This window comes from Lathyrus oleraceus, chromosome 7 (assembly GCF_024323335.1).
Source record: "Lathyrus oleraceus cultivar Zhongwan6 chromosome 7, CAAS_Psat_ZW6_1.0, whole genome shotgun sequence".
NCBI lineage: Eukaryota > Viridiplantae > Streptophyta > Magnoliopsida > Fabales > Fabaceae > Lathyrus > Lathyrus oleraceus.
This window is the reverse complement of record NC_066585.1, coordinates 262,905,342-262,917,247: the sequence shown is the minus strand read 5'-3', so window position 1 is coordinate 262,917,247 and position 11,906 is coordinate 262,905,342. Positions and strand designations below refer to the sequence as shown.

General features: G+C 39.0%; 1 non-coding gene across 1 annotated transcript; it reads right to left on the bottom strand.

Moving 5' to 3' along the window:
• Positions 1–2,597: 2,597 nt before the first annotated feature.
• On the bottom strand, positions 2,598–2,704 carry LOC127108590 (small nucleolar RNA R71). Its single transcript, XR_007796116.1, has one exon. It is a non-coding gene; the product is annotated as a small nucleolar RNA R71 (small nucleolar RNA).
• Positions 2,705–11,906: the final 9,202 nt, after the last annotated feature.

The following is an 11,906-nucleotide window of genomic DNA, read 5'->3' as shown; positions in this document are numbered from 1 at the left end:
ATTCCAGATGATAAGGAATTTTGTGTACCTATTTAAAACATAATATATACTAACTATATATATGTTATCAACTGTAAAACCCTTAAAAACTAACTCTTTATTATCCTTATGTTTAATTAATCAACTCAAGGTATCAAATGTAATTCAATACCCTTTATCATATAATTGACTAACACTTCAAAGTTTATGCTTAAGTCCTTTAACTAACAAAACTCCATCTACGATGAAAGTAGAAGGATTTCCCACAATATCTTCACCTAATATTTTACCTATATTATTGTCATCATACGTGACTTGATGATGACACTGAATTTTACCGTATTTTCGACTCCGATTTCGCATGCATTTTAGTTGTTTTATTATTATTTTGTTATGTTATTACTTTGTTTCTCTTTGTTTTCAGGTTTTCAGTCTAATCAGAGCCCCGGTCGAGAAAAGGAGTGAAAATGAGCTAAAAAGACTAAAATTCAGCATTTTGCACTTGTGGCTTCCACTGTGGCTGGCGCCATAGGTCCAACCATGGCGTGTCATAGATCAACTTCCCTCAACTGCCACGTCTCCCACTACCTCCACTTGGGCGCCACAATTTACCCTTATGGCGGGTGCCACAAGAAGAAAGTTTTTCCCTCCCAAATTCAAAGTGAAGGGCATCCTTGTCATTTCCATTATTTTCCTTGCCTATAAATAGAGACTCGATTTCATTTGTTTCATCATCCAAACAGCAAACTTAGTTATATTTAGGCATATATTCAGTATTGTAAAAGTTGTAATCGCTTCACATTGGGGTGTTGCCACAACTGTGGTATCGAGTCTGTAATCGAGTTTGGAGCACTTTGGAAGGAAGTTAATCCTGCCGTCATTTTCATTTCCGTTTCACATTTTATTCAACCCTCCGATTGGAGCAGGTTTTTATTACTTTACCTTTATCTACTTTACTTTCTCGCATTGTCTTTACTTTCATTTATTTCTCCCAGTCGCACTACTTTATTTATTTCTCTCACTACTTTCGTTTATTTCTCGCACTCGCACTACTTTTATTTATTTCTCGCACTCACACTACTTTCGTTTATTTCTCGCACTCGCACTACTTTATTTATTTCTCGCACTCGCACTACTTTCATTTATTTCTCGGACTCGCACTACTTTCATTTATTTCTCGCACTCACACTACTTTTATTTACTTTCCGCACTCGCACTACTTTTATTTACTTTCCGCACTTGCACTACTTTTATTTAAGTTAAAATGAACCTTTACTTTACCATGTCTAGATAAACCTATAAAGGTTAGAATGTAAGGGTCGTAATTGAACCGATAATCCGTACAATTGTTCGTAGAAACACTTAAGGGCTATTTTGACTTTCAACTTAAGTTTTCCCGCACTTAATTTCCGTTGGGTAAGATCGAAATCCGTCCAACGTCTTTTTAAACTTAGTTGTTTTTAACTATTTCAAATACAGCGAAAGCGCTTTGTTTAGTTCATTAGGAGTTTTTAACTTAAAAAGAAAAGTGATTTTAAAACTATTTTCGGACGCATTTATAAGTTTAGAGTCTGGTTCGTGAGAACCTCTTTTGGTTAAGAAATCCAGGTTAAAATACTTTTCAACTTAGTCAAGATACTATATTTCTTAAAAATAGGTTTACTACTCTAACACAATGCGCGCCTTTTTATAAGTGACAATAAGAGGGTTTGATTAGGGAGTACAACTCGGTTCTGAATACGCAAAAGCTACAGTTCCCGATAAATTGGTTCTTTTCAAAGTAGGAAACACTACCCATAAGGAATTCTATTAGCAAGTACTTGGATTATTAATTGATTATGTGAATTACATTTGAACCTGTCTTTATTAATTGAATTTTATTTAATAGTTTATTTTTCATTGTACACTCTAAAACCCCCTATTTCGATTACCTTAGATAAATACCATAACAATAGATAACAATAGATTGACACTTGGTCTCTGTGGATTCAACAATCTTTTATATTACTCTGACGCGTTCGTATACTTGCGAAAAGCATGCATCAAGTTTTTGGCGTCGTTGCCGGGGTACAATTTCATCAAATTTCATACCCTGTTGTTATATCATTTAGACTTAGGTTATTACCCGCCGGTCAATGCGAAGAACTCGCAGCACCGGAAGCTTAGTATACCCTCTGGCGGAACCTGAACGTTACGCTCGCGCACGTTTATTCTTCCATAGAATTAGGAGAGTTATGGCCGAAGATCAAAACCAAAGACCTCTTCAGGATTTTGCCCGACCATCCAACGAAGAACCTAGTTCTAGTATAGTAAACCCAACCATCCCAGCTAATAATTTCGAACTTAAACCCTCCCTGTTGCAACTAGTGCAACAGAGACAATTCGCAGGTCTCGCTACTGAGAACCCAAACCAACATTTAAAAATCTTTCTCCAATTAGCAGACACTTTTAAAACCAATGGAGCTTCTCCTGAGGCAATCCGTTTAAGATTATTCCCTTTCTCCCTCAGAGATAAAGCCCTATCATGGTTAGATTCCCTTCCACCTAATTCCATTACAACTTGGGACAACCTTAGAAGAGTATTCCTTGCTAGATACTTTCCCCCAAGTAAGACCGCCGTTCTTCGAAACCATATAACTAGATTTACCCAGAACCAAGGAGAATCGATGTTCGAAGCTTGGGAGAGATATAAAGAGCTGTTAAGAGCATGCCCACATCATGGTTTAGAAAATTGGTTAATCATTCAGACCTTCTATAATGGACTTCACTATAACAATAAGATGACCATCGACGCTGCCGCAGGTGGCGCACTGATGAACAAACCTTACCCTAAATCTAGTGCCCTCATCGAAGATATGGCTCAAAACCATCAATCATGGGGAGTTGAACGAGCGACAGTTGAGAAGAAGGAAGCCCAAGGAGGAGTACATGAGTTAAGCTCTATAGACATGATGCAAGCTAAAATGGACGCATTAGCCCTCAAGGTCGAGCATATGTGTACGAACCCGAATACTACAGCTGTAGTTTCGTCGGATTGTGAGATATGTGGAACCAAAGGACACCAATTTGCAGAATGCAGTCTATTAAACCAAACCCACTCTGAGCAAGTGAACTACACCCAAGGGAACCCATATTCGAATACCTATAACCCTGGATGGAGGAATCACCCGAACTTCTCCTATAAGAACAATAACCCTATCCAAAATAATGCACCTCCGAGACAAACAGGTTACCAAGCCCCAAGACCGAATCAACCTATACAACCTGTGCCACCAAAGCTGAGCCTTGATAAAATTATGGAAAATTTTATCACTGCTCAAACCCAACAAAACCAAGAGTTCTTGAACCAAAACATTCAAGTTAACGAACTAATTACCCAGTTAGGAACCAAGGTTGACCAAATAGTTACTCACACCAAGATGCTTGAAACCTAGATCTCTCAGGTAGCTTTAAACCAAGCCCCCCAAACCACACCTGGAGGACAGTTCCCTGGACAACCTCAATAGAATCCGAGAGGGCAAGCCAATGCCATTACCCTACAAAGTGGGAACGCTTATGATGAGCCACCAAACCCAAGATTGAGTGAACCCAAAACTTCTAAGGAATATACCGAACCCACGAACAAAATAAAGGAACCAGAGGAACCTGAAAAACAGGAAGGTCAAGAAAAAGAAGAAGAACCTAAAGACAAAACTTATGTACCACCCCCGCCATATAAACCACCGATACCATATCCTCAAAGACTCAGACAAACCTAGATCAATAACCAGTACCAAAAATTCATTAAGGTTATAGAAAAACTTCACGTAGAAATCCCTTTCACAGAAGCCATCACCCAAATACCTTCTTATGCTAAGTTTCTCAAAGACATCCTTACCAACAAACGTAGACTCGGCAATCCGAAGCCCTTGGAATGCAATTCTATTTCCGAGAATAAGTTAGCCAAAAAAGATAAAGATCCTGGAAATTTCTCCATTCCTTGTTGTAATACCCCAAAATTTACCCTTCATTCTTCTTAGAAGCATGGGATTGTGTTTCATATTGCATCAGTATCATACTAGGTCATACTCATTGCATACTGCATTAGTGACTTGGAAGTCAGGGTTTGATTAATCACTCCTTAAAAGAAGGAGCCCACACAAAGCAAAGTTGAGAGTTGGATTTCATTCTCCAATTATACAGATTGGGAAAAGTCAACTGTAGGGCCAGAAAAGTCAACTCCTGACAGTTTGAAAGTGGAATCTCAAAATTCATGCCTAAGGAAGCCTACAGGTGAAATTTGATCAAGGTTGGATCATGGATTCATCATTTAATCAATTAGTTGGAAAAGTTACCAATTTTGGAAATAGTTGACTTTCCATTTAAGGCAAGTTTTTATGGTTTTTTGCACCCACTTTAAGCCTATATTCCATCAAGATGAAAGCCCCATTTGAAAATTTCTTCAACATGAAAGTTGTTCCTCTTGTTTCAAGCTTTCTAGATATATAAAGTTTGTTTCATTTGGATTAAAATTGATAAAATTAGGCTTCGTCAAAGTAAGACATTATTCTAGAACACTTAGAAAATTTTCTAAAGTCCAAAATTTGCAAAATTTGTCAAGACTTATGGGCCAGATTTATTGCACTTCAAGGCATCTTTTGAAAACACTTTCTTCATGACAGTTGTACCTTGATATGTCCTCTTTCACACCTCTTTAGAACCACCTCATTTGGATCATTGGTTTGGAAGATACACTCATCTAAAGTTGGTATCATAGGCTGAATTTTTTGACAGCATTTAGGCCAAACTGGCCCAACCATTTTGCAGCTATGGGACCTGAACTTTATGGCCATTTTTCACCTCTTTCCACTCATCATTTTAACTTGTGTTCAACATGAAAGATGTTAAGTTTCATTCCCTCTTTCTATTGTTTGCATTGTCTTACCATTTGGACATGTATTCATCAAGTTACAATGCCTTAAAGTCACCTAGTTGGGTTGTTTTCATGCTGCACAACAAAAACCAAGCCAAACCCCAAAAATGACCCACACACCACTCTTTACCTCATTTGGCCATTTTATTTTGGTTCACTCGCTTAAGTTTTGCTACAATTAGAGTTTACTCATACACCTCACTTTTACACATTTTTTGTTCATAATGCGCATAATCAAAAACAAATCTTTCAAGCCCATTAAACATTCCAAACCCTACATACTTAAAGCTCCTAAACCCTAATCTGAAGTAGAGGTTGCCACTATTTTCAAACAAGCAAGGCAAGAGGAAAAGACCAAGTTTCATTCCATTGCATTTCCACAAGGCTCTTGAAGTTTCAAAGCATCTCATTTTTTCTTCCATCTTCAAAGGGGCAGTGGACCTTGCATCCACTAGGTACCTTCACTTCTCCATTTTTTATGACCATATATCCATGTTTATCATCATGTTTACCATTTTTCATTACTATTCTTTCATGCTTACTATCCATATTTCATGTTATTTTCCATTATGCCATGCTTGTTTCATACTAATTTTTGTTGTTAATATTATGCTATGTGTGTCTTATGGACCCTTCATTAAAGCATGTTCATTAAACTTTAATTTTGAAACATTGAATTTTTGCCAAAAATCCTTGCATGAGCCTCCCTTGCTGTTCATTTTTCTCTATGCTAGAGGCATTATTTTTAATGAAATAAGACACCATTGTATTCTACATGTTTCAAACTTGAATTTTGATTTTTATATCACCCCATTTGGAGCCTTGAGTTGTGAGATATTTGAATTTGAAGTTGGGAAAAATTGTTGCAGTTTTCACGTTTTTTTCCAGCATTTGCATGGCCCTTGTATGTTGCATGAATGATGTAACGCGTGGCTGCATGGGGACCGCTTGATCCACGCGCCTGCTCCTTCATCTCCACCGTTCAAACACGTTTTGTCTTGTAGTGACATACCCCAGCCTCGCCGGTTCGATCCACAACCTTGCATTTTTATTAATTGTACTTTCTTTTTTCACATGCTGATGCATTCTGGGTTGGGCTCGCTGGCAGCTAGCCGCACCCCCCTCATGGCCCATCATCTCTCATTCACCATTCTTTCATTTCCTTTTATTCTATTTATTTCCATTTTTATTTTCTGTTTTGTTCAAATTATTAAAAATATTTTATTTATTCCTAAAAATACCAAAAAATATATTTTACATTCTTTAATGTTTTATTTAATTTATTTAATTTTTATTTTCATATTTTATTTAATGTTAATATTTTAAATTAATTATTTGTTTCAAATAGTCCATTTTAACACATACATTTTTATTAATTTCATTTTCTTGACTTAAAATTATTTTTAACTTCTGATTTTTGGGATGAGGGTTGACCAATGTCTCATGGTCAACTTGAACTTTTATTGGAATTTTATTCCCCATTTTCAATTTATTTTGGATTTATTTTTGACCTAGTTTGCTTGGTTGACTTTTCATTTGACTTCTGTTTTATTTCAATTCATTTATACCCTAATTTTCATTATTTTTGAAATCTTTTTCGGGGGATGATGATGTCCTGACCCTACCATACTTAGTTTAATTTTTCCTAATTTTTGTGATTAATTTACTATTTATTTGATAATTTTTAAGTTGACTTGACTTTATAGTTGACTTTTCTATGATTGATGTTTGACATAGGGATTGCTTAGGGCAATTGAAGAGATCTTTTGATCCTCCCTTGTTCATCTCATAGGCCATGTATTAGAGGCATCTCATCTTGATTTTATTTGATCCTTGCATCATTTCCTGATTAAATTATTCATTGGTTCTTTGTGTGTATAGTTTCACTTGTCTGATCCATCTAATATTTTTTATACTTGATTCTTTCATCCATGCTTCTATTGTTTGATTTGCTTAACATGTTTATACTTCTCATACATTGCTTAATGATCATTCATTTCATTCTTTGATTATTTGATTTGATTATATACTTGTTTATATCTTATCTGTTTGATTAACTGTTGCCTACTTGTATGGTGTATGAGGCATATATTTTTATTGTCTGCTTGCCATGAATAATCGCCATTCATAACAAATGTACCCCTCTCCCATGAAGTGTATAATGTTTATTCTTTCATTCTTTATTCATCTGTTAATATAATAATTAAAATGAACATCCGATAACCATTTCAAAACAAGATCAAAACCTCGATCCAACGTCGAGTGTTCCTTTTCAAAACTTAACAGAACCAGCACATATTCATCCATTTACCTTGTAAGTCGATTGCTTTATGCATCGCCATCAACCTTGTAAGTCGATTGCTTTATGCATCGCCATCAACCTTGTAAGCCGATTGCTTTATGCATCGCCATCAACCTTGTAAGTCGATTGCTTCATGCATCGCCATCTACCCTTATCCCTAACACCTCTCCTTGCTCCATTCGTCGATTCTTGTTCTGTTTAGGTAGCGCCCATTAGGTAGAACCCTTTGTATGATAACATAGGTAGGATTCCCATATCTTTTTGTATGATAACATAGGTAGGATTCCCATATTCTTTTGTATGATAACATAGGTAGAATTCGCTTATTCTTTTGTATGATAACATAGGTAGAATTGCCTCATTACTTTGCATGCTAACATTAGGTAGATGTTCCCATTTGTAAATCCTAACACATAGGTCCACATTGTATGACAACTCTAGGGCAGAGCTTCCCCATCTTTAGACCTTTCCGAGCGTCTCCAATCCTGTGGCATGTCAATCCGTCCTATTGCAATGAGGTAACTGCCTAAGACTCGATTCAGCGAGCTGCGACACCTGCTGCTAGGACGTGAACACATTGCCCAGTCTCCTTTGACACAACTAGTGTCTTCCTTTGTAAGTCCATGTTCAGATGGAAATCCCTATGTAGCCGAACTACGGCAACTCTGATTCTCATATTCAGATGAGACAGGTAGGCACGAGATGCGATGTCTTGCCGAGTTTTGATTGACAACTAACAACTAATCTTTGTTTGCTTTCGCCCTCGTTGCGATTCTTTTCTCTCGCCCTCGTTGTGATCGAGACCTTCCCTTTCTCTTGCCCTAGTTGCAATCGAGACTCTTGTTCCCGTAGTTAGTTGAACTGCGTTTTACTCTGATTCTCATTCCAGATGAGATACGTATGCATAAAACGCGATGTCTTAGCGAGCACACATCTCTTTCACCTATAGGTAGCCGAACTACGGCAACTCTGATTCTCATGTTCAGATGAGATACGTAGGCACGAGATGCGATGTCTTGCCGAGTTTTGACTGACAACTAACAACTAATCTTTGTTTGCTTTCGCCCTCGTTGCGATCGAGACCTTCCCTTTCTCTTGCCCTAGTTGCAATCGAGACTCTTGTTCCCGTAGTTAGTTGAACTACGTTTTGCTCTGATTCTCATTCCAGATGAGATACGTAGGCATAAAATATGATGTCTTAGCGAGCACACATCTCTTTCACCCATAGGTAGCCGAGCTACGAAGACTCTGATTCTCATATTCAGATGAGATATGTATGCAGTGGATGCGACATCTGTGCGAGTCATTTTCTTTTGACCTTCTTTTAGTAAATAGTACATTAGATACACACACACCCTTTAGACAAGAACAACAAGAGTGGATCCTGTAGAGTACTACAAATGCGTAGGGGTGCTAATACCTTCCCTTCGCATAATCGACTCCCGAACCCAAGATTTGGTTGCGAGACTTTGTATTTTCCTTTCCTTTCTCTAGGTTTACTTCAAGCGTTTCCTTTCCCTCCTTTGGGATAAATAACGCACGGTGGCGACTCTTCTGTCATTTCTTTTTTCGCCACTTGTTTTTTTTCACATCTATATTTTTTAGGCTGCGACAGCTGGCGACTCTGCTGGGGACCCGGTTTCCCTAAGCGAGTCCCTTCTAGCTTTTGTAGGTTTCTTATTTGTTGGGTGTTTATTCTTTTGTACAGTTATTTATTTTTCAGCATTTACCTGCTTTATTGCATTTGTGTACATATCATTGCTTGTATATGTTGGCTCTGCTGTTGGGTTGTGTGTTTGTTGGGGTGGGATTTTCTATGAGAGATAAGCCCACTACCCAGGCTTGAGCATACACATAGGTTTTAGAGTGGATAGTCATGAGGCTTGCGTGGCATGTTGCTACGTTAAGTCGTTCATGAGGCCCACATCCAGACGAGGTTTCTTTTGGATATATTCTGTCCTATGGGTGTTCCATAACGAGAGATGTTCCTTTAGAAATCGTCGACTCTGGTGACCATTTCCCGAGAACTCAGTCGAGGCCTCTCCTCCGAGACGCGTTTATGTTAGCTCTGGTGGGCGCATTCTCGCTGCTCAATCCGAGGACCCCGAGACTGGGAACTTGCTTTAGGATATCCTGTTGAGGGGAGTCAGTGTTGATCTTTTATCCCGTAATAATGCTAAACCTTCAGTGGTAAACGTATTATTCTTGACTGAAGGGCTGAAACTGACAAACTTCTGTTCTTAGAACCTACCAGTGAGGGGCGGGCTAAATTCAGGAAACCTTAACCTCCAACCAACCCGGTTTTTTGGAGCAGAGTTTTGATCCTGTATTATATTCCTCAGTGGGTTTCTCTTCAAACAGTGCAACCTGACAGATGTCCAAGCAGATACAGCAGTCCTGATTTCCATGTCACTGCATTGCATCACATCATTCTGCATTCATATCATTTAACACTTGTTTATCCACTTCTAGGGGGTTTACATCTTCTTCTTGATTCTGGTCGGGGTTTTCTGGTTCTCCTGAGATGGATATTGGCAGAAAGAGCCACGTCGCCTACAAGTTTCATGTGGTTTGTTTGGAGCCTATTCAACAAATGATGAAGTTAATGAATCACGATTCTCTAGAAGGATTCCGGAAGGAGTACGGTTTGATTCTAAGTTTCGTCACGGTTCTTTCCAAGGATCAGCATGATGCTCTCTTCACACTGCTGCAGTTCTATGACCCTCCATTGAGGTGTTTCACATTCCCGGATTATATTTTGGTCCCTACTTTGGAGGAGATTGCCAGTTTTCTCAGAGTTCCTATCAAGTCACAGTTGTTGTTCTACAGTTCTGAGTTTCTGCCCGATCTCAACATGGTTGCTTCGGCCACATATTTGGGGAAATCAGTCTTGAAGGCTAATATGTATTAGAAGGGAGGAGTCAGTGGTTTCCATTTGAGTTTCTTACTGGGAGAAGCAAAGAAGAAGCTTGAAGATGGTGACCAGAGGGGTTTCAATGATGTGTTGGCTCTTTGTGTGTATGGGATTGTCTTATTCCCTAATGTTGCAAAATTTGTGGACATAGACGCAATATGCCTCTTCATGTTGGGAAATCCAGTGCCGACCTTGTTGGGAGATTTCTTTCATTCAGTGCGTCATAGGAATGAGAATAGAAGGGGAGGATTGGTGAATTATTGTGCGCCCTTGTTTTATAAGTGGTTCAGTTCCCACCTACCCAAGTCAGGAGCATTCGTTGATCTCAAGGACTCGTCAAGTTGGTCGAAGAGACTGATGGGGATAAGAGCTAAAGATATTTCTTGGTGGTCAGACCAGAGCTTGCTTCGGGCGGATATTATTCACAGTTGTGGGAACTTCCCAAATGTACCGTTGGTAGGAAGAAGAGGAGGAATCAACTATAATCCTTCTCTAGCAGTTAGACAGTTTGGATATGCTTTAAGAACTCCGCCTTTGGAAAAGGATGTGGAAGAATCTCTGTTTTTCCATTCTTCGCCTGATTTGACTATATCCCGTAAGGCAGCAGAGGCCTGGCTCAAGGTGATCAAGAGAGGAAGAACTGTGCTTGGAAAAGGAGATTGTAGAACTTACGCGCAGTATGAAGAGTGGCTTCAAGGAAGAGTCGAAGAGTTTGGTCTGCCGTTTCCTATTGAAGAACCTTTGTATCCGCCTACTCATGAGCAGTCAACAATGGTGAGCCGAGAGGAGTATGAAAAATTGAAGAATGCCATAGAGGAGCTTCAAACTGAAAACTCGGAGTTAAGTGCGAAGTTGCAAGACTGTATGCATCAATTCCATGAGGCAAAATATCAGAAGGGGGAAGCCGTCAGATTACAAGAGGAAGCAGAGAGGAAATTAGTTGTGGAGGTGGACTTCTTTAGGAAGACAGACAAAGCCTTGGGATCATCCAGTTCTGAGTTGAGGCGAGTCAAACAGCAGTTAACAGATGCTCATGGTAAGTTAGCTGGGTGGCAAGAGCAATGGGATGCATTTTCAGCTTCTAGGAAGGCAAAAGAGGAGGAGATGGTAGCCCCACTGACTATTCAGATGGAAAAATTGAAGACTTTGCTGAAGGAGAAGAACAATGAGCTTCTGTGCGCCCATTCAACCAATGGCTATATCACAGATCAACTCAACAAAGCTCAAGAATAGATTGAGGAACTCAAAGTGCTGGCAGGTTTGAAGAAATCCAGACTGGAAGAGGTATTCGGAGAAGATGATGGGAATTACTACAGAGAGCACATCAACGAGTTGGATGGAGTTATTCACAAGAGGAATCTGCTTATCCGGCGTTTGACAGAATCTCCAGATCATCCTGACACAGTGGCACTACTGGATGAAGTGAGGAGCAGTCCTTATGGGTTGTATACAGGAGGCTGATTCCTGATTTTTGTTCCTCTCTTTACTTATTGTATTGTAGTGATGATCCACAGGCTTGTTGTGGAGATCCTTTTTTGATGTACTGTTGGCTAAGGCCTTTCCCTTCTTGAACTCATTTATATGATGGTTTTCCTTATTGCATCTTGATCTCAGAAGTTTATCCACAACTCGGTCTTCTTGCGCTTTCTATCTGATGTGAGACTGGAATCAAGGGGTTAGAATACCCCTTTGGAATTGATAAACATGTCATTACATTAACATATTCATTTGCATATCTTGCATAACAGGTACCACTGCGGTGTTCTCATATTATTTGGTGTTCCACTAGCAGGATAGCT